Here is a 23,887-nt window from a genome sequence, read left to right on the forward strand (position 1 = left end):
CTATGTCACCATTTGAGCTGAAGCCTTATGCGCCATGGATTATGAGGTTCATCAGGACAAGGTCCTCACTCAACTACAAGGCTGATACTCTGAACCATGGCAGCTACTTGCCTCCAATTGAAGTCCTCAAACAGACATTTTTCTCAGCTGATGACAAAGGCAAGGCATCTGTGATAGATGAACCCATTCGTACATTGGATGGTCAATTTCGCAAGGCTGCATCCTACTCCACCAATGATGACTCTGCCACACATAACTCTGCCGCCAACACCCCTGGCAAGCAAATTCCTCAAGCCACAGCACCCAGGGTGATGACTGATCGTGAGTTACTCCTCAGTCTTCATCAGAAAATTGATCGCAATCATAAATGGGTCAAACGTCAGTTTGGTTCAATTCTTTACAACATGACCTCAACACACAATGCAGTGAAGGAAAACCAATACTACCTCCATGAAACCTTCAACCGTACCTGGGCTGTTCTATCTCATATCTACGGCACGGAAGATCTGAAGAGCATGGATCTCAAGGAAGAATTTGACTGGTCTGCACCTCCACCGAAGAAATTCAAGAAGGTCAAGGTTCCTTCCTTGGTGGCCAGCTCCTATTCTTCATCGCGCGACACTAATGAAAATGAAGACTTGGACGACACTGCGGCAGGCCCTACTATGACAACCGACCCCGATAACGCTGGCGCTCCTCCACCAACCTGATATTCTTCAGGGGCGTTAGTCCTCAGTTTCGCTCCTTTTGGTCATTCGATGACAAAGGGGGAGAAATCTGAGTTAGTCTTCAAGCGGGTCTATTATATGGGCATTTTTTCTAAGTTACAACTCTCGCTCTTCTGAAACTCTTATTGGATCGAGTTGTAATCTTAAACCCGATGGTGCTCTGATACTTCTGATGCACTATGCTCTGACACTTTTGATGCGTTATTCTGCAAGCTTGTTCCTCGTTAAAATTATTGCTCGCATGCTGAATCTCTTCAGGCACCATATTTCATCATGCATTTCAAATTCTTTATATTATATGTCAAATGCATGTATGAATTACAAGATATAGGGGGAGATCTCCATGATTCAACTCTTCAAGTGTGCATTGCTTCAAAAGCAAATTCCTCACTATGCACATCTTCAGGGGGAGTTCTTCTATATCTTGCAATCAAATTCCTCAATATCAGTACTTACACTTCATATGTTTATCACTGTTGAAAACTTAACCTATATTGTCATCAATCACCAAAAAGGGGGAGATTGTAAGTGCATCTAGTGCCCCTTAGTGATTTTGGTGTATTGAAGACTTATAGGTTAAGGGACTAATGTGTTTATGAGTGTACACAGGTCTATAAGTCTTTGAGGAGTTTGATATTTACAGAGAAAGTCGACCCCTAAAAATGAATATCTTCGACTGAAGATTTTGCTATTCCTGAAGACTTTCATGAAGACTTTGAAAGCGAAGAAATTGGTGTGTCCGTGAAGACTTGATATTCATGCAAGGAATACGAGGCTTGAAGACTTTCGTTTTCATAGTTTTGTTTTTCTCTTTCTTGAGTCATAGGAAACACCGTACTATTAAAGGGGGTCGAGGAAATACTAAGGAAAAATTTCCATGTGATGCTCAACTCAAAATCCTACACCTACCAATCCCTTCGAGTGAAGCCATTGGAAATCTCATACAGTTCAGTCAATTTCTTCAGTGACAGAGACAAAGTTCTTCTGGTCGTTGAGGAATTTATTCTGACTGAGGAGTTAGGAATTCGCCAGTGCAGATTGCCAACACAATGAGGAACATGATAGCCCTGAGGAATTTGAGAGTCAAATTTCCGACCGTTGCTGTGCTGCATGCCAGCTGTCCCAAAATATCTTATCCACCTAACGGTCATATCATTGAAGGGCATTTATGTCTTATCATGTCGGGCTGCTCCCTAGGCTATAAATAGCCGCCCCCTACAACCACTAGCTGGTTGGCTGCTCTGAGAGAAACTGACACTTGTCATTTGAGAGCAACCCATCCTCCGAGGACTTTGAGCGAAAATCATCGAGTGAGGAAAAACCCAAACCCAAACACCCACAAACCCAAAGTGATTGAGCATCACTGAAGAGATTGATCTTGCGTGGATCCGATGCTTGTTACCTTTGAAGATTGTGCTTCTTCCAGACGGTTAGGCGTCATGGTCTAGAGCATCCAAGAGGAATTGTGGATTGCCGAGTGACCGAAGTCTGTGAAGGTTTGGAAGTCGCCTGAAGACTTACCACGAGTGATTGGACGAGGTCTGTGTGACCATAGTTCAAGGAGAATACGGTGAGGACTTGGTGTCCTGAGCTGCGTGCTCAGCGACTGGGTGTCCGAGATTGTGTGTCCTCGAGTTTAAATACTCAGCCGCTCCAACCAGATGTACAACTGAGACAGCAGTTGGAACTGGTCTACCAAATCATTGTCTTCACCAACCTTACTCGTTCTATTTCCTCAACTCTTTCATTTCCTCATTACTGTGTTGAGTGATTATTCATATCTGGGTTTGAAGACTTTGACTGAAGACTTTCTCAATTTCCTCTGTCTGTTTGTCTTCATCTTGTGTTATCGTGTGTTTACGCTTTTTGTACTCTGTGTTTGTCTTCATTTCATCATGATGACTATGTGTGTATTCTATCATGCTTACTTCTGAGTACTTATTCCGCTGCAAGTAGTTCTTCACTAAGGAATTTCCTCACCGGCAAATTCCTTAGTGAAGAATTCATAAAAATCGCCTATTCACGCCCCCCTCTAGTCGATATAACGCACTTTCAGGTCTATTGTGCCATCGTATGATTCGATGTTTACTGGTTTGAACCCTTCTGGGAATTCATGATCCATTACTTCATTGGTGAAGCAGAGGGGGTGTGCGGTGCCTCTATGCCGGGCTATGTCGCGACACAGTCTGGCTGCGTCTGACTGGATATATTCGGCCCGGCCGGATTTACTAGTGTATTCGGTATGACGGTCATCGTCATGTGTTGCGGCGCGCCCCCGTGATCCGTAGATCAATCTTGGTTGTCCTGCGGTGTTATCCAGTTTATCGCGCAGGTCCTGAGTATTGCCCCGGGCCGTACTAAACTGGCGCGGGGGTGCGGGCTGGTATTCGGGCTAATATGACGTTTTATCCCGGCCTCGAGGCGGCCGGTCAGCCGTGTGGCGCTCGAGTACATATTCATCGGCTGCTAGGACTTCTATCCATCTATCTGTGAGCAGGTCTTGATCAGCTTGGAGCTGCTGCTGCTTCTTCTTCAGGCTTCTTGCAGTGGCAATAAGCCGGTGCTTGAAGCGCTCCTGCTCCGCGGGGTCCTCGGGCATGCCGAACTCGTCGTCGCCGAGGCTAATCTCGTCTTCGGAGGGGGCATGTAGTTGTCCTCCTCCGGATACCCATCAGTCGCCTGTTCATCTGGGCTGTCATGCCCGTCTTCCTGTTTGGCCTGCTCAAAGGCGGGCTTTTCGGGGTTGTATTCATCGTCGGCACCGTCCGGATTGTTTTCATCTCCGGTGCCGGTATTATCTTGGCGGGGCTTGGAGCGGCGCGGGTGATGCCCATGCTTTGCTTTCTTCTTGGAGGGGTTATCCTCCGTTGCCTCATCGCTATTGGTTTCTTTCGGAGTGTCCACCATGTATATATCGTATGAAGAGGTTGTTGTCCACCGCCCTATGAGCGGTGGCTCCTGTACGTCTCCGGCATCGTCGTCCATGCCGTTGATGTCTTCGAAGTTGAAGTCCAACACGTCGGTTAAATCATCGATCGTGGCAATCAAGTGGGTGGTGGGTGGGCAGCGAATTCCTTCGTCGCCTGCTTCCCACTCAAGTCGTACATAGTTCGGCCCAGAGTCTCCTAACAGAGAGAGAGACTTTAATGAGTTCAGCATGTTGCCAAAGGGCGAGTGTTGAAAGACGTCTGCAGCGGTAAACTGCATCACCGGAGCCCAACCTTGCTCGGATGGCTCGAGGGTGTGCGGACCGGAACCAATTACCAGATACGAGTCCGGGGGTCCGGGGTTACAGGTCTCCACAGAGGTGAGACCTGTGTTCGGCTCCAACGCCGATGAGTATGCGGCCTGCGGGGCGGGGTCTAGCCCTCCGTCCTTGGGCAACGCAACCCATTCCGGATTTAGATCCGGGGCTATTGCAGGGATGACGTTCCGAGCATTGTCCGACAACAGGTCTAGGCCGTGCCCGTCGTGACTGTCCGGCGCTCCCGACGCAGGGCCGAATCCGTTGAAGATCAAGTCTCCGCGAATATCCGTCGTATAGGTCAAGTTTCCAAACCTGATCTGGTGGCCAGGGGCGTAGCTGTCGATCTGCTCCAGATGGCCAAGCGAATTAGCCCGCAGTGCGAAGCCGCCGAACAAAAAGATCTGTCCGGGGAGAAAAGTCTCACCCTGGACCGTGTTGTTGATGATTGAAGACGCCATCAAGCCTTGAAGCGACGGCACAGAGGAACTCTCAATGAAAGCACCAATGTCGGTGTCAAAACCGGCGGATCTCGGGTAGGGGGTCCTGATCAGTACGTCTTAGGCTGATGGTAACAGGAAGCAAGGGACACAATGTTTACCCAGGTTTGGGCCCTCTCGATGGAGGTAAAACCCTACTTCCTGCTTGATTAATATTGAAGATATGAGTAGTACAAGAGTATATCTACCATGAGATCGTAGAGGCTAAACCCTAAGAGCTAGCCTATGATGGTATGATTGTAATTGTGATCGGCCTTCTAAGGACCATCCTATCTGGTTTATATAGACATCGGAGAGGGCTAGGGTTCACATGGAGTCGGTTAAAAGGAAGGAAACACAATATCCGGATCACCAAGCTTGTCTTCCACGCAAAGGAGAGTCCCATCCTGACACGGGCCGAAGTCTTGGGTCTTGTATCTTCACGCTTCGATAGTCCGGACAATGTATATAGTCTGGCTGTCCGGATACCCCCTAATCCAGGACTCCCTCAAGCACCTCCGCATCCGCCGCCATCATCGAGGAGAAGTAGTACACGGGAGGCCGCCGCCGCTTGGGTCCCATGAAGGCCACCGTGGAGGCGACACCGGCGTACATAGCAGGTGTCTTGCCGGATCCTTTTGTTGCGAGGACCTTCGTCGACCCTGCATGGGCTCCACGGAAGAGGGGAATGTTAGGATGAACTCGAGCCGATACTGGCCATGGCGAAGTAGTGGCCGGTGATGAACTCGAACCAGTGCCGTCCACCATCATCTTCGGCATCAGCCAATGATATCAGTTAGGCAGTGGGAAAGCGAGCCATCCTTTGCGCTGAAGCATGTACCTCCGGGGCTCCCGACAGTCCGGTGATCGTGCTGCCGAACATGAGGAACACAAAACGATCGGCGGGCGACCATTTAGGCCAGGTATTAAATGCATGTGCTGTCCATAACTAGCACCGCGTAGTTCATTTGAATGTAATGAAATCCATCATGTCTGTATGAAAATCCGGTATTTTATATGATTTATGTCGTTGTTATATGAAATATCAGTTTGTCTACGTGTTTGCGTGAATTTCGTCCGGTTGGTTGAGTTGCTGTCATAATGTGTGCGACTACGGTTGGATGGCGTAATTTGCGGGTCGCTGGTCAGTCTGCGGGCGGCTCGAGCGGTGTTGTGGGACAAAAAAACACAGCTCATGCAAGCTCGTCTCCAACCTCGCGCTGGAGGATGCATGAGCACCCGAGCCATTCCTCGTTCATTGGTGGCAAAGGCACCGGTGGACAAAAGGGTCGCCAATATTTTGGCTACCCCGGGCAAGATCCAAACATCACCTCCCAATAGATTCAAATCCCTCGTTCGCCGTTGAATTTTTCCATGTGTTGTTTTCATGGACTAGCAAGATGCCCGTGCATTGCATGGAACATCAAGATGCATTTTTTTACAAACTCTCGCATGCATGCAAGGGATAATTAATGTCCTCCTTTGCTAGTACCACGAGGCAAACACCATTAATATTGCATCGATTAGTGTTAGTGGCCTTGTATATCTGCAAATTGTAATTTTGATAGTGGCCCCTTGTATATAAAAATGCAGGGAGAAAGATGAGAGATAAGGTGAGGATGAGTGGGGCGTGGTGGTGACTGGTGGTCGGACTGGGTGGAGGCATGGGGATGGACGGTGCATTATGTCTAGGTTTGTATCTCTCTCACACACACCCACATAGGTGGGGGACGTGCACGAAGAGAAGAGGTGCACGAACGGCGCACGTACTCCCGTCTCTTTCCCAACCATGGCCGCGCGGGCACACGGTGGAGCTCATTTCTGTACGAAAAGACAGCCCATGTGGTAATTTGACATGTGTACTAGTTGTCCACTTGGTGGAGGGAGGACCGTCTACCATGGGTGAACAAACAAATTGCGACTTGATGTGTTATGTTAAAAAAGAGGCAAACCATGTGGGGCCTACCTTAGAGGCAAGGCTCTATACACTGGAGTACTTTTGATGTGTCCCGTCAACTCGTAGAACGAGGAGAAGCTTGCTTAGTACACCATCTCCCCCCGCCCACGGGCGTGCTGGCTCACAGGATGAGGTGAAGCTTGCTTACGAGTAGTAGTAGTACTACTACTGTATGCCTTACGCCCGCTCCCTCGCCCACGCGCGCGGTGGCTCGCAGCACGAGGAGAAAATTTTACTACCCCCTCCGTTTACTCCTCGTCCCTACTACGTACCTTGGTTAGAGAGATTATCATATTGTTTGGAATATATATATGTCTTTAGTACTCCCTCCATTTACTTATACAAGGCCACTATAAAAAATACATTTTGCATCTATACAAGGCCACAAATAGTAATCGAGACAAAAGTTACTACTCCCTCCTTTCCAGTTTATGGCTCAATTTCAAAATCTCTCCAACCAAGGTAGACGGTGAGTGGTCGAATTAATTTCGTAGTGTGCACAAGTAATTAGTATGCTCATTTTTCTCAACAAGTTATGTTTACCGAGGCATTAATTAGAACGAATGCATGAATGACCACTAAATTTCCATGAACTTCTACATGCCTTGGGGGAGTTTCCTCTTGACACTGCTTGCATCGGGTGATCTAATGCACCTCGAAATCCAACATGTAATGGTACTACTACTAGTAGTAGAATTGAGACTTATCAGACAGAAAAACAAATGTTTTTTAGATGAGCCCTATAAACCCTAGTGGGTACGTACTCCGTAAAAACAGATTTTTCCAAAACTAAGTCGCTCCCTTTCATGAATTTTGTACTTCCTGTCGCCGACATGTGGGACATATAGCAGCCGGGTCGACGTGTCAAGCACCAAATAACAGTGCAGAACAGTAGGGGGGATGCACCGCACTTGTACCGGCCCAGTAGTAGTAATGAGCAATGAGACGTCAAATCATAATGCCGCACCTTCCCAGATGGACGAAGCAACCATTATTTCACACTTCGGTTCGCCATCATCTCAAACCACGTAGTATTGCTTCTGCCTCAAGGGACACGTGCATGGCCTTGGTACATCATGACACGTGGGACCGCATGACAGGCCATGCTCCCCCGCCGATCGCTCGGTAAAATCACCTCATTTTTACTATACTTCCTCCGTATCGGTTTACTACATGGCATGCACATCGTTCTAGGTTGAGAATTTAACTGGCTATATATGTGATGAACAGTACTCTAGCCTTTTAAAAAATGTATACTTTTGTACAGTTGCACCATGGAGCAAAAATTGAAATTAAAAAAAAGGTGGTACATATAGAGAGCGCTCGTCGCCAAATTATGCATATAGTACTATTAAAAAAGCTAGTACGTGCTTAATTGCGGTGCTAAATTCTATTAAAGAAATACTAGTAGTATGTACATACTGAAGAGTTAAAGCAACGAGAAGAAACATAACATAGTTCTGCTGGGGGCTCGGCACAACACACCCCTCAAATTAAACTAAGCATGCCTGAAATTAAACTATGCAACTAATCTGGTAGACACTGCATTAGAACCACCATGAGCAACAATACTGACACCTTACTCACTCGGAGTCCTCGTCCACGTCCTCGACTTCGTCCTTGTCCCTCTTCCTCTTTGCCTATGCTTCTTTGCTTGAACCGCACACTTGGCTCGTGCTCTTCATCCAACCCTTATAGATATTGAAACAAAGGTAGCCATCCATTGAAACGTAGTGGACGTGGTCGATATCTAGTACATTCTGCTGCCATGCATGACGATGAAACATGTAATCAGGTTTCTCCAGTTTACGGTACGAAGGATGAACAATGGCTCCTGTCAGGGTCAGCATTGAAGGCTGGCCATCGGAGGGCAGCAACCGATTCTTCTAGAGGTCGAAGGGGTTGCCTACAACGAGGCCTATCCGACTCAGGACTTCTTTGTCGTTCCTAAAGTCTACAGTAACAAATTTGACTAGGTTGCTCTCAAGGAAGTTCTTAAAATCTAGGCATTCAACGTCGGCATGGCATATGTGGTAGACCAAGCATAAGTCATGCACGCAAACCTGGATCACAGCGGGCTTCTTCCTATCTTCGTCCTTTAGATCCTTCTCTCGTCCAAGGACTATGGTGTACTCAACATCTAGCCCAGCGACCCACTCATCATCTGAGTTTTTTAACATGCGTCTGGAGCGAGAAAGGCATCCTTTCACCATCACAGAAGAACGGGTGTAGATGACATCGAACTCATCACCAGTGATGGTTCTAACCTTGTACTCACCGCCGATCTTGGAGATTTGGTACGCCATGGATTTGGGAGGAGGGTTCAGATTAGTAGAACAGCCGTAATGTGAAAAGGACGGGACGACTCGGAGCGAACAGCCGTAGTATTAAAGGATGTGCGGGGCCGAGTAGGAGCGAACTGCCAGCGTGTGAATGGAAGGGTAGTGGCTTTCCATTCTCCCATGATACGGGCTTCCGAGAGCCCTTGGATCTGAGATCGAATGGTTGCGTGGTGTGATTTTAGACCTATGGGTGAATATCCTATCCTGGAGGGTTATTCTGCAAATTTTTAGCAACTTAGCATGTGACCATTTGATCTCAGATCCAAGGGCTGCCAGCAGCCCGTATCATGGTCGCGCCTACCAAGACCGTCGCGTCGCTCGCGCGGTCGCACCCTTGGAGATTTAACACGGTGTGTTAGGCTATCTGATGTTGGCATGTCATACATAGTCATCACTTAGTCACTCATACTACAATAAGGTTAGCTATAAGGTTGGCTATAAGTGTATTTATTTATTTTTACTTCTCTCTATCTCTTTCTTCGTACTCCTTCCGTCCCATAATATAAGAATGTTTTTTATACTAGTGTACTGCCAAAAACGTTCTTATATTACGGGACACAGGGAGTACTAGTATTTATTGCATTTGCCAAGGAGTGACCTCTTCCAATGAAATGGTGTGCTTATTAGTTTTTTGTTGCTAAGTTTGCTTCATTTAATTAGCTATAGACTCAAAATTATCTTTTCACCTAGGTACACGCGCTTAGCACCATTTCTTCCTTGGGTCACCAAACTAGTCTCCCTCTTCTTGATTAACTTGACACATCATACTTTATGCCTATGTGGCAAGCTTAGCACATGTAGGAGCAAGTACAATAGTGCGCTTTACATGGCATTTTTGCATATGTGGAGGAAAGAGAGGCAAGGAAAAAGTGGAGAAGTGGGCTCTCATGCAAGAACCAACCTCTACTACATGGTGGAACATTGGAGAGGCACCTGTATGGAGGTGGTCAAGAATCGGGAGACTCACACCGGTCGTAGCGTCGCAGTTAAAATGATAATGGCAAGTCAAATCATGGGGCCCCACCCGTCCAGCAGTAACTCGCTGTCAAATCACACAACCCTACGTTTGCAGCAGCCTACTCCCTCTTCTTCTCGCGTCTCAGTCGAACCGACTAGGCGTAACTGCCCCGCCTACCACGCAGGAAAAGCCCCGCCCTCGACTTTTAAATACAACTACATCTGTTTAAGAATCCAATGATATACTTTTTGTGACATAGTAACTCATATTTAGTTAGTCAAATGGATGACCTAGAACTATGTGCACGCCCTATAAACCAAGATGCCTAAAAATAAAAAACCGAGACGGAGGGTAGTTCAACACGTATCTTTTTAGATCAATATAGTCGGGATTCACCAAGGAGCAAAACCAAGTGGTAGGCTGCTCCTGTCATGTTGGCGTAGCAACTCAAGCAGGGTCAGTCCGCACACGAAATGGAGACACACTTAACAGGACCCCTTTGGCCGACATGTGGCTCATCCACCGTCTTGTTCCATGTGCGATGCACCAAATTACAGTTCGGAGCAGCGGTTGGAATTGGAGGCACCCCGGTCGTAACGCCACAGTAGTAGAAAATGAGTGATGAGGGGTGAAATCACAAAGCCCCACCTTTCCCGCATTAAGCTGGACGTACGAAGCAACCATCATTTCACTCTAGGGCGCAAGAGCATAAAGAAAAGAGAAAACAATGATGCATGCAGAAGCTACCTAGGGCACCCTATGGTAGGGGTGTCCACTACAGATCCTTTTTTTTAAAGTGCCTCCACTACAAATCGGCTTCTCCCTCGTCCTCTTGAAGAAAACCGATGATGAGTGCGGCGGTAGGGTTTGTAGGAGTACTACAGCATGCAGGGCCACGTCGTAGTAAACGGGTTCGAGTCGATGCCTTAAATAGGTGTGGGCCGCTTGGTTTTACGGGAACGAGGTAGCATTTTGGGTTCGGGGACCAGTGGAGATATAGTATATGTACAAAAAATTGTGGACGTAGGTTCGACCGAAAGGCAACGATGCATGGGCCCTGCATTTTGATATACCCGGGGCCGTGTGAAATTTGCTACTATACTCAAAACTAGTAAGGTACACATGCATTGAACGCATGAGATTTCGAAACCAAATTATGAATAAATACACACTATAGCATGCAAAGCTTTGAGTCATATATGCATGATGTAGATGTTCGTTTAGTTCTTATAGTTCATCTCATTCAAAATCAATTAGTTTTATCAAAATGTTAAGATTCATGGGGTTGTGCATTGGAAAGCATAAAGTAAAAAACAAATAATGGCAATTCATTTATAAAAAATAATCAATTATGACACAAAAGATTCTAGAACAAAGAAGAAGTGCTTGTGTTTTGAGGTTTGTGCACTATGCTTAAGTTCAACCATGGAGTCTTCTAAATTGTACATGTGTCAGATCTGGTGGAATGTTGATGATATCCAACGGCCAGTAGTGCTCGGAGTTGCCATCTCTGCACGATTAGCTTCATTCAGCGACCATCTTTCAAAGTTATTGGCACACTGTATAGTTCTTGTGCCATAGTTGCATGTTTTGGAAAAAAGCTACTAGTGGGTTGTACTATCTATTTAGGAATAGAAGATGTATACATGGAAGTTGTAGGGAAAGAGATGACATGGAGCATCTCAATTCCTATGAGTAGGGATTGGAAAAGAGGTGTCATTTCGTTCACATCATAGGAACTTTTCTATTGAATCTAGAGATGACATGTATCTCAATTCCTATGAGGAGGGATTAGAAAAGAGATGTAATTTGGTTCATATCATAGGAACTTTTCTATCGAATATACGCTAATGTTTATTTTCCTTTGAAATTAAGGGAGTATAGGAATTCATTCATATGAACCAAGTGGCTCTAAAGATATAGAAATGATATCATGTTTATTTCCTTTGAAATGTGGAGTATATGAATCTATTCCTATGAACCAATTGGCTCTAAAGGAAAAAATCCTATAAAAATCATATCATATAGAGTTCTTATGATATTCCTCGACACTAAAGGATGGTTGAAATTGTTGCGGGTGATACGATGGTCTTTCTTTGTAGACTCCTCACCCATCTTTATAGTTACCTCTCGAAGATGAATGAAATGATATATACAGGGTATTCTACATGTGCAATTTGGTACACGAAATATCGGTCAAAGTTTGCGAGGTTCGAATTTTCAATAAAGCTATATGCATTGCATTTCGGAACGGAGGGAGCATACGGTAGTTGCTAACACTCACGTGGAAGATTTATGTGTAGGAGGAGTGGCTGTTCTGTTAAATGACATGGCAAAACTGACACTGTCGGATGCTGATCTAACGGTTCTTACGGCGTTCGTCAGGAAAAGGCTTGTGGCGAACGTTTGTCGGATAATGATTTATGGAAACATGCATTGCATTGATATGTGCCCCCCTCTCTCTCACGCACACGCACCCTCACGAGTCACGACTCTCCCGAGTCCTCTCACAGACTCGCACGTCGCACCCACCGTCTATGTGCACGTAGACGTCACACACATATGTGCTCTTCACACCCCCCCTCAGAACTTCTAAAAACAAAAGACGTTGCACACATTTTTTTAGCTCACACGTCACACACTTATACTATTACTCTTGTGGCGAATGTTCTTTGGGCATAGTATATTGTACTCTCATGAAGAGAAGTGGTGCACGCATGCACTAGTTCTCTCACACCCACTCGCGGGTACACGTACGAGCGCATTTTTTGAAGCTCGTACAACAAAATCACTCCACTATATATATAAGCAGGAGCCTTAGTGCTTGCTTTACTAGGGATCCTCTCGTTCACTCTCTCATGCTCTCAAGATCTAAGCAAGACATAGGTGGCCACACTCTCTCTCAGCTCACGGCTGGTCACAAATCCGGCCGGACAACCTCGACCGGGGCAGGGGTGTAGGTGCATCGTTCACGTTGTCGTCGGTGGCGAGGGAGGAGACCAATGGCTGCCCGCGTGTCCCAATCGGCGGTCGTGTCATCGGCGGCGAGGGAGGAGACCAATGGTTGTTAATCATACGCCACTGCTGTAACACCCACGATGCGGCTATATCTCCCACGTGTCGAAGCACGACTTAGAGGCGTAACCGCATGGTGGTTTTGTCGCAAGAAGGGTCATCTTCACACAATCCCATGTAATGAACAAGAATGGGATAAAGAGAGTTGGCTTACAATCGCCACTTCACACAATACATAATCAAGATCATACATCATTCAAAATACACTCATAGACCCGCTACGGTCAAATCCAAAAGAAAAGAAGACAACCCCAAATGCTAGATCCCCGATCGTCCCGACTGGGCTCCGCTACTGATCATCTGGAAACGAAACATAGTAACGACCAAGGTCCTCATCAAACTCCCACTTCAGCTCAGTTGCGCCATATGCGCTGGTATCCTCGGCACCTGCATCTGTTTTGGTAGAATCTGTGAGTCACGAGGACTCAGCAATATCACACCCGCGAGATCAAGACTATTTAAGCTCATAGGTAGGAAAAGGGGTGATATGGTGGAGCTGCGGCAAGCACTAAGCATATCTGGTGGCTAACATACGCAAGTGAGAGGGAGAAGAGAAGCAACGCATCGGTCCAGAAGCTAGAAGCGATCAAGAAGTGATCCTAAAACTACTTACGTCAAACATAACCCAAACCGTGTTCACTTCCCGGACTCCACCGAGAAGAGACCATCATGGCTACACACGCTGTTGATGCATTTTAATGAAGTCAAGTGTCAAGTTATCTACAACCGGACATTAACAAATTCCCATCTACCTCATAACCGCGGGCACGGCTTTCGAAAGATAAAATGCGCTGCAGGGGTGTCCCAACTTAGCCCATCACAAGCTCTCACGGTCAACGAAGGATATACCTTCTCCCAGGAAGACCCGATCAGCCTCGGAATCCCGGTTCGCAAAAAATTTCGACAATGGTAAAACAAGACCAGCAAAACCGCCCGATGTGCCGACAAATCCTGATAGGAGTCGCACGTATCTCGTTCTCAGGGCACACTGGATGGGCAAGACGTCGGGTTGGTATAGACCCTGGTTGCCCAGGGGACGCCGGACATCGCCCATGTTGGACCAACATTCGAAGGAACACTGGCCTAGGGGGGTAAATAAAGATGACCCTCGGGCTCGCGAAAACCCAAGGGAAAAAGGCTTAGGTGGAAAATGGTAAAACCAAGTTTGGGCCTTGCTGGAGGAGTTTCATTCAAAGCGAACTGTCAAGGGGGTTCCATAAATCACCCAACCGTGTAAGGAACGCAAAATCAAGGAACATAACACCGGTATGACGGAAACTAGGGCGGCAAGAGTGGAACAAGTCACCAGGCATAAGGCCGAGCCTTCCACCCTTTACCAAGTATATAAGGTGCATTAATTAAACATGAGATATTGTGATATCCCAAAATATCCATGTTCCGACCAGGAACAAACTTCATCTTCACCTCCAACTAGCAACGCTATAAGAGGGGCTGAGCAAAAGTGGTGACATAGCCAAACAATGGTTTGCTAGGACAGGATGGTTAGAGGTTTGACATGGCAATATGGGAGGCATGATAAACAATGGCAGATAGAGCTAACATAGCGATAGAGCGAGTACTAGCAAAGCAAAGATAGAAGTGGTATCGAAGATATGGTCATCTTGCCTGCAAAGTTCTCAGAGTTGTCGAAGGCTTGATCCTCGTTAGCGTACTCAACAGGTTCCTCATGCACGTACTCGTCTCTTGGCTCAAGCAAGAACACAAGCAAAGTAACCACAATAAATCACGGTGCAATGCACAAGCAACATGATGCAATACATGTCATGATATGCGAGATGTGATATGCAATGCGTATGCGTGCTCCGGGAGGAAAAAGGATGAACAAGGCATCAACTTGGCAAACCAAGTATGCCTCTGGAAAGATGAGATGATTTCAGTTGAAAACGATATAAGGATCACCGAGAACGGATGCACGGTTTGCAAATGGCAAGCAAAACAAGAATGGCACAAATCTGCGATTAACAGCATGATGCTAGTTAGCATGCAACAAGAAACTATGCTACAGCACCCCAACATAAAAACAAAGCATATGGCAGTGATCTACAGGAATTGCTTGACAAAAGAGGAACATTGAGCTACGGCTAAATCACACCATAACAGGTTCAAACAAGCATGGCAAAAGAGCAAAAATTATCAGGTTGGACATGGCATAAACAGCATTAGGAAGCAATGTTCAGAGCAAGTTATCAACATGCTACAGGAACTTATAATATCCAAACAAGACATGACATGATTCTACTCAAAGCATATAACAAAAGTCCCTTACTGACCATGAGCCAAAAAGGACCAGAAGATATGATGGCACCCATGTAAACATAGCAAGTTTCGTTAACAGATTCAGCAAACAGAGCATGGCATTGACAGAATTACGAAGGCATCTTCGCGAGCTCGATGCACTCACTACAGAGCATTTCATGATAAACTAAACATACATCCATCAAGAAGACATGGCATAGAAGCTATACATGGCAAGAACAACATCATAGCATACACGGATCAACTACAACAACCTTGGCAAAATTGAATAACATGTAAACAATCTGCCAGGAAACATTTTGTAGCCAAAGTAGAGCACGAAAATGACATGCTAGACTACTCCATAATTTCAACCAGGGGCATGGATGGATAGAGAATAATCATATGTTCAAAACACCCTTACTGAAGTATCTCAAAATAAGCATGGATCTCTCTGTAGCAACATGTTTACATGGCATCAAAATAACAGCAGAACAGGGACTAAAATCAGCAACATCACGAAGCCTAGTTTGCATGCTTGTGCTAGTCACCACAGAGATCACAAAAATACATGGCATACACCCCTGTAAAGATGGCATGGCATAGTTCAAATCACATGTAGGGCTCAAGTTCATAAGATGCACACATCAATCATGGCAAAAATGACAAAAGTGCATGTTCTGCTAAGAATCTGAAACTAACATCACATAGCCCTCTTCCAACAGCATTTAGGGCAACAAGATGAGCTCAAATGAAAATTATGCAATGAGATAAAATGATGTACTCATCGAGACGAACAATTTGGTATGCTACACGCCCAAAACGGGGCCACGGGTACAAAGTTATGACACGATGAATATGGCATAAAAATACTGCAGGGAAAAGGACTTGGACGAATTCAACCTCCAGATCTAGGGTTTGTCGGGCGCGGGAACTGAGGAACGCCGGAGACGGGGCGGCGCGGCTGCCGGAGTTGGACGGGGGAGGACGGAGACGGGGCGGCTCCGGCGAGGGTGCGCCGGATCTGGCGCCGACGCGGCGACCGAGGCGCGGGCGGCGGCGAACGAAGGCACGGGACGGCGGTCAACGGAGGCGGACGGCGGCGGCCTGGGGACAGCGGTCGGCAGAGGCGGACGGTGGCGGTGAGGCGTGGGGAGGCGCTCGGACGGCGGCGGCCTGCGCGCGCACGCACGGGCCGGGAGGGCCCCGCCTGGGCCCCAGCAAGCCGGCGCGCGGGCAGGCGCGGCGAAGTGGGCACGCGGCTCGGCAAACCAGCGGGCGACATGTGGCGTGGGTGGAGGTGGCGGACACGTCCGGCCGGCGGGGCTTTCGTCCGGCGGCAGAGAGGGGAAAAACTAGGGTTTCGCCCGTGATTTGGAGGGGGGAGATGCATATTTATAGGTAGAGGGAGTTAGGAGTGTCCAAATGAGGTGCGATTCTCACCCACATGATCGTGATCCGACGACGGAGAGCATGGAAGTGACTTAGATGGGTTATTGGGCTGTTTTGGAGGGGTGTTGGGCTGGAACTCAGAAGAGGCCTTTGCGGTTATGCGGATAACCATTGGAGTGTCAAACGACCTCCAAATGGCACGAAACTTGACAGGCGGTCTACCGGTGCTATACCAGGGCCACTTGGCAAGGCTCGGTCCATTCCGAGAACGTTTAACACCCGCACACGAAAAGAGACAAGAGGGGTGCGCCGGTGCATGTGGGAGTGCCGGATTGCAAAACGGACAATGGGGAAAATGCTCGGATGCATGAGACGAACACGTATGCAAATGAGATGCACATGATGACATGATATGAGATGCATGACATGAATCAAATGCAAAACAAAAGACAAAAACCCAACCACGGAGGGAATATCATAACACATGGCCGGAAATGGCAAGAGTTGGAGTTACAAAGATGGAAAGTTACATCCGGGATGTTACAACACTCCACCACTACAAGAGGATCTCGTCCTGAGATCTAGGACTGGAAGAACTCCGGATATTCGGAACGGAGGTGATCCTCGCGCTCCCAGGTGGCTTCTCGGTCGGAATGGTGTGACCACTTCACTTTCAGGAATTTGATAGACTTGTTGTGAGTCTTGCGCTCGGTTTCTTCAAGAATAGCAACGGGGTGCTCATGATAAGAGAGATCTTCTTGGAGGTCGATTTCCTCGAAGTTGATGGTGCCCTCAGGATTCTTGAAGCACTTGCGAAGCTGTGACACGTGAAACACATCGTGCACGTTTGCAAAGTTGGACGGAAGCTCAAGTTGATAGGCGAGATCGCCTCTTTTTCCAATGATCTTGAAAGGACCCACGTATCTATGGGCAAGCTTCCCTTCGATACCGAAGCGGCGAGTGCCTTTCATTGGACAGACGCGGAGGTAGACATGGTCTCCAATTTCAAAAGCCAAATCACGGTGCTTGCTATCATAGTTACTCTTCTGGCTCGATTGCGCAGCTTTGAGATTCTCACGAATGACTTTGCACATTTCTTCGTCTTCTGTGATCAAGTCGTTGCCAAGAAGTTGGCGTTCACCTGTCTCGGACCAATTGAGAGGAGTACGGCACTTTCTGCCATAGAGAATTTCGAATGGGGCCTTGCCCAAACTCGCTTGGAAGCCGTTGTTGTAGGAGAACTCGGCATATGGAAGACAATCTTCCCACTTCATACCGAAGGAAATGACACAAGCCCTGAGCATGTCTTCGAGGATTTGATTGACTCGCTCGACTTGGCCACTTGTTTGAGGATGGAAAGCTGTGCTAAAACGAATGTTGGTGCCCATGGCCTTCTGAAAAGAGTCCCAGAACTTAGAAGTGAAGATGCTTCCACGATCTGAAGATATCAATAGTGGAATGCCGTGCAAGGAGACAATTCTGGAGGTGTATAGCTCTGCCAGCTGAGCTGCTGTGATAGATTCTTTGATAGGAAGAAAATGAGCCACTTTAGTAAGCTTGTCAATGGCAACGAAGATAGCATCATTTCCACGCTTGGACTTAGGAAAACCAGTCACGAAGTCCATCTCGATATGATCAAACTTCCATTCCGGAATAGCAAGAGGTTGGAGGAGACCAGCTGGTCGTTGGTGTTCTGCTTTCACCCTTCAGCAGACATCACATTCATTCACGAATTGAGCAATTTCTCGCTTCATTCGAGTCCACCAATATGACTGCTTGAGGTCATGGTACATCTTCGTACTTCCAGGATGAATGGATAGGAGGGAATTGTGTGCCTCATTCCTGATGACTTTTCTCAGATCGCCTTTAGGAACCACAATTCGGCCCTCGAAGAAAAGAGTATCTTTATCATCCAAGCGATAGCACTTGTATTTGGGAATGCCCTTGTCAATACCACGTTTCACCTTCTTCACCATGGTATCCAGGAGTTGTGCCTCACGAATTTGATCTTCCAAAGTAGGAGAGACTATGAGGTTGGAAAGAAAGCCTTGAGGAACAACTTGAAGATTCAGCTTGCGGAAAGCTTCACAAAGATCCGGTTGAAATGGCTTGAGAATTAGACTGTTGCAATAAGCCTTTCTGCTCAGAGCATCTGCAATCACATTCGCCTTGCCAGGAGTATATTCAATACTCGGATTGTACTCTTGAATCATTTCGGCCCATCGAGTTTGTCTGAGGTTGAGGTTGGGTTGAGTGAAGATATACTTGAGGCTCTTGTGATCGGTGAAAATGTCCACTTGCCTTCCCAATAAGAGATGTCTCCATGTTATCAATGCATGGACAATTGCCGCCAACTCAAGATCGTGAGTGGGGTAGTTCTTTTCGTTGGGCTTCAACTGATGCGAGGTATAGGCCACAACTTTTTTCTCTTGCATTAACACAGCACCGAGACCTTGAAGAGAAGCATCACAGAAAACTTCGAATGGCTTCGATTCATCAGGAGGAGTCAAGACAGGAGCTGTGACTAGCTTCTCTTTCAGGGTGTTGAAAGCAACGTCACACTCAGGCGTCCAGACATACTTGAAATGCTTCTGGAGGAGGTTGGAAAGAGGCTTTGCAATCATAGAGAAGTTCTCAACGAATCTTCGGCAATAGCTTGCAAGACAAGAAAACTGCGGAGCTGCTTGACATTCTGAGGAGGTTCCCAATTCACAACTGCAGACACCTTCTCGGGATTAACAGCAATGCCCTTGGCGGAGATGATGTGACCAAGATAAAGAACTTCATCAAGCCAGAACTCACATTTGGAAAACTTCGCATAGAATTGATGCTCTCTGAGCTTGTCGAGCACCAATCGCAAATGTTTGGCATGATCCGACTTATTGGAGAAGACCAAAATATCATCGAGATACACCAGAACGAATTCATTGGTGTAGGGGTTGAAGATAAAGTTCATCATTCGAGAGAAAGTTGGAGGAGCATTGACAAGGCCAAAAGACATGACAGTATATTCATAAGAGCCATAGCTTGTTCTGAATGTTGTCTTGGGAATATCTTGTTCACGAATGCGAATCTGATGATAACCCATACGAAGGTCAAGCTTGGAGAAAACTTTAGCACCTTTGAGTTGCTCGAAAAGCTCATTGATGTTGGGAAGTGGATACTTGTTCTTGATTGTCTTCTTGTTCAATGGACGGTAATCGACGCAAAGTCGGTCCGTGCCATCCTTCTTCTGGACAAAAAGAACTCCACAACCCCATGGCGATGAACTTGGTCTGATCAAACCCAGACGCTCTTGTTCATCGAGTTGTTTCTTCAATTCCTTCAGCTCCTTGGGTCCAAGCTTGTAAGGACGCTTGCAAACGGGTTCAGTTCCAGGCTCAAGATCAATAACGAACTCGACTGGTCGATGAGGAGGCATACCCGGAAGCTCTTATGGAAAGACATCTTGGTACTCACAAACGACTGGAATTTGAGAAATAGCATCCAACTCGCCCTTCTCATTGAGAGAAAACAACCAGATGGTTTCATCATGAGCGGCAGATGATAACATCCTTAGGGGTGTGTCAATTGAATCTGCCTGGCAGCACAATCAAGCTGAGCCTTGTGCTTAGAAAGCCAGTCCATCCCAAGAATTAGATCAATATCAGAGTCACCAAGAACCATTGGAGAAGATAGAAATCTATAGTCGCCCATCTTGATAGAAACATCCGGAGCCATCATTTTGGTGTTCATGAATAAACCCGGAGAGGAAACCGCTATCGGCTTAGGTAGATCAACAGTATGCAAATCATGCATGGATGCAAAAGGCTTTGATATGAATGAAATAGAAGCACCCGTATCAAATAAAACTTTTGCAGGAATATCATTAACTGGAAGATTACCCATTATCACATCAGAAGAATCCTCTGCTTGCGCTGCATTCATCATATTCACCTTTGCAGACTTTGGATTATGCTTGACCACTGCATTGCTTGAAGATCTCACAGGAGGAGGAGGAGGAAGGCGCCTTTGGTTGAAACACTTGTTCGCGTAGTGACCTTTCTGCTGGCACTTGTTGCAAGTCACTTCTGAGAATGGACGATGACAAGGAGCATTTGACCTTGGAGCTTTAGGCTGAGACATGTTCTGATAGCCTGGGTAGGGTGGGTGGGAAGATCCACGACCACCTGAGTTCTTTTGCTGGTAAGGTTGACGAAACGGAGGAAGAGGAAGGTAGAACTTCTGCTGCTTAGCTACCACTTCTGAGGAAGAAGAAGACTGCACTGCATCCCTGATTCTCTTCTTAGAAGCCTCACACTTGAGCTGAGCACCTTCTTGCTTGAGTGCCATATTGTAGAATTGATCAAACTGAGTAGGCTCAACAAGAACGAGAGCTAACTGCAGATCCTCTCTGAGGCCACCTCTGAATTGATAGATCATACTCTTCTCATCAGGAACGTCTTGTTTAGCGAAGCGAGCAAGTTTCTGAAACTGCTTGTTGTATTCGTACACTGACATGTTGCCTTGCTTGAGATTGCGGAACTCCTCACGCTTGCTCTCAACAACACTGGTACGAATATGGTGAGCTTTAAAGTCCCGACATAAGTCAGTCCAAGTAATCACTCGACCTCCTCTGGAATCCTTGTATTGATGGAACCAATCAGCTGCTTGATCCTTGAGCTGAAAAGAAGCGAACTTGACGTAGTCCTCAGGCCTTACATTGTTGCATTCAAAATGCTTGTTGATATCCATGAGCCAATCATCGGCGTCTGTGGCCTCGGCACAGTAGCTGAAAGACTTCGGCTGATTTGCCAGGAACTGGTTGAGGGTAGGAAATTGAGGCTGATGGTTGAACTGCCCTTGACCTTGATTCCCTTGGTTGCCTTGGCCTTGGTTGCGCTCTTGCATGAGCTGAATCATCATCTGGGCATTGGCGTTTGTGGCTGCCATCAAAGCTTGCCATGCCTCCGGAGGCGGAGGTGGAGGTGGAGGGTTCGCCTGACTCCCATCATTGTGTTCTGGATTCTGACGCGTTGGCGGAGCCATCCTGAAGAGGGTGACATCCGTTAGCATCTTGATAGACAGATAAACAAGTTGAATCAACGGATAGAAATTGCAACATATAGTCTTCACAATAAACATTCGAACAAGGATGAACGAATGAATTCCCAAAGCTAACATCACACATCCATTAAGGTGAGAGGCCACCTGATAAGAGATTGATGAATGAAATAAACAAGGTACAACTGGAACAAATAAGTGGTAAGGATTACCCAATCACAAACCAAATATCTGCGGGAAGAAATGCTAGAGCTACTTGAATCCCACCTATAAACTCCCGAAACTTTCCGGTTATGCAATCAGGTGTTGGGGATACAGGGGAAGCAATATATCTCACCCAAACTAACAATCCCTACATCCAGCTGTATCCATCCGTCAACACATAACCAAGAAACCTTTGGAAATTGTGTACCTCAACCTCCGAAAAGCATCCGTTATATGAGTTATGGCAATACTCCCAAACTCCCGCCCCAGTACTGGGTGGCGTCGAGGTTATCTCACCAACAACTGCATAAAAGAGATTTTCGATGTCGGCAAAACTCAGGTATTCCGGAACTGCAACGATAAAATTGTGACGACAACACCTCGGAGCTCAACTCCCCGGGTCAATTCCACATAATAGACAGGAGGCACCAAGAACAATGTTCTCGTCACAAAACCATCGGAATGATTCCAAGATACCCGCATGATCCTAAAATTTTTTAGTGAAATTTGAGAAGAGGAAAGTCAAAACATCTACGACAGGAGACCTCACCAGAGCGACGAAGGGACTGAGGAGTAAAAAGAATCCTACTCTCCGATATATATAATCCTAAGACTCAAAACTTTTTTTGTTCTAGACTCAACAACGCCAGCAAACAATCAAGCAGGGGGCTCCTAAGTCGGGGATGGCTCTGATTACCAACTTGTAACACCCACGATGCGGCTATATCTCCCACGTGTCGAAGCACGACTTAGAGGCATAACCGCATGGTGGTTTTGTCGCAAGAAGGGTCATTGTCGATGTCAAAACCGGCGGATCTCGGGTAGGGGGTCCCGAACAGTGCGTCTAGGCGGATGGTAACAGGAGACAAGGGACATGATGTTTTACGTAGGTTCGGGCCCTCTTGATGGAGGTAAAACCCTACGTCCTGCTTGATTAATATTGATGATGTGTGTTACAAGAGTGGATCTACCACGAGATCAAGGAGGCTAAACCCTAGAAGCTAGCCTATGGTATGATTGTTGTTCGTCCTATGGACTAAAGCCATCCGGTTTATATAGACACCAGAGAGGGCTAGGGTTACACAGAGTCGGTTACAATGGTAGGAGATCTACATATCCGTATCGCCAAGCTTGCCTTCTACGCCAAGGAAAGTCCCATCCGGACACGGGATGAAGTCTTCAATCTTGTATCTTCATAGTCTTGGAGTCCGGCCGATGATGATAGTTCGGCTATCCGGACACCCCCTAATCCAGGACTCCCTCAGTAGCCCCCGAACCAGGCTTCAATGACGACGAGTCCGGTGCGTATGTTGTCTTCGGCATTTGCAAGGCGGGTTCTTCTTCACGCTCCATGTGTTTGCTGGATAGTGTCCCGTTGCTTCATAAATGCTGTGCTCCTTGGCTTCTACGTTCAATAATGGCCTTCTTCCACGTGTCGTACGAATGCGAAAAGCCAGGGTATTCTTACATTTTTTCCCCTAGCCGCACGGATAAGCTGCCTATAAGAGAGGCGAGGATCCAGATCCAAGTCACACCATCCTCCTTCCACAAGTACTCATCGAGGCGCATCTGACAAAAAATCCATTCCAACATGGAGAGTCGACGCGGCTCCTCTTCTCGCGCTCCCAGTCCTAAGCCAGGAGATTGGAGGAGATGCTCAGTCCTGCATAGCGAGTTAGTGGCGCTCCAAACAGAGGGATACCTTCCCCCGGCCTTTATGGTTCCAGTTCGAGCCGGACTGGCCACCTACAAGGGCGGGAAGCAGGCGGAGAGCGTCCCCAATCCCTCCAAAGGAGAGCGGGTATGCTTTGTCTCCTACTTGATAAGGGGACTCGGATTTCCTATACATCCGTTTCTCCGGGGGCTCCTGGAGTTCTATGGACTCCAACTTCACCACCTCACGCCTGCCTCTATTTTGCACATCGCGGGCTTTGTAGCTCTTTGCGAGCTGTTCTTGGGCATCGAGCCCCATTTTGCACTATGGAAGAGGCTGTTTTGCCTCGTAACCCGTTCTCACAAGGGGTCGATATATCAAGTGGGCGGAGCCGAAATATGGCGCATCGCCGGGACCGGATATCTATCTGGAACCCCAAAGAAGGCGTCCGAAGACTGGCCTTCGGAGTGGTTCTATATGGAAGACGCCCCGCTGCCGGATCTAGTTCGGATCGGCCTCCCGAAGTTTAGCAACACTCCTCTGAAGAAACGCCTG

At 47.0% G+C, this 23,887-nt stretch overlaps 1 pseudogene; it reads right to left on the reverse strand.

Moving 5' to 3' along the window:
• The window catches only part of LOC119350767, a 117,113-nt pseudogene extending 95,645 nt beyond the window's left edge, over positions 1 to 21,468 (reverse strand).
• Between the last annotated feature and the right edge of the window lie 2,419 nt (positions 21,469 to 23,887).

Source organism: Triticum dicoccoides, chromosome 1B (genome assembly GCF_002162155.2).
Source record: "Triticum dicoccoides isolate Atlit2015 ecotype Zavitan chromosome 1B, WEW_v2.0, whole genome shotgun sequence".
Classification (NCBI taxonomy): domain Eukaryota; kingdom Viridiplantae; phylum Streptophyta; class Magnoliopsida; order Poales; family Poaceae; genus Triticum; species Triticum dicoccoides.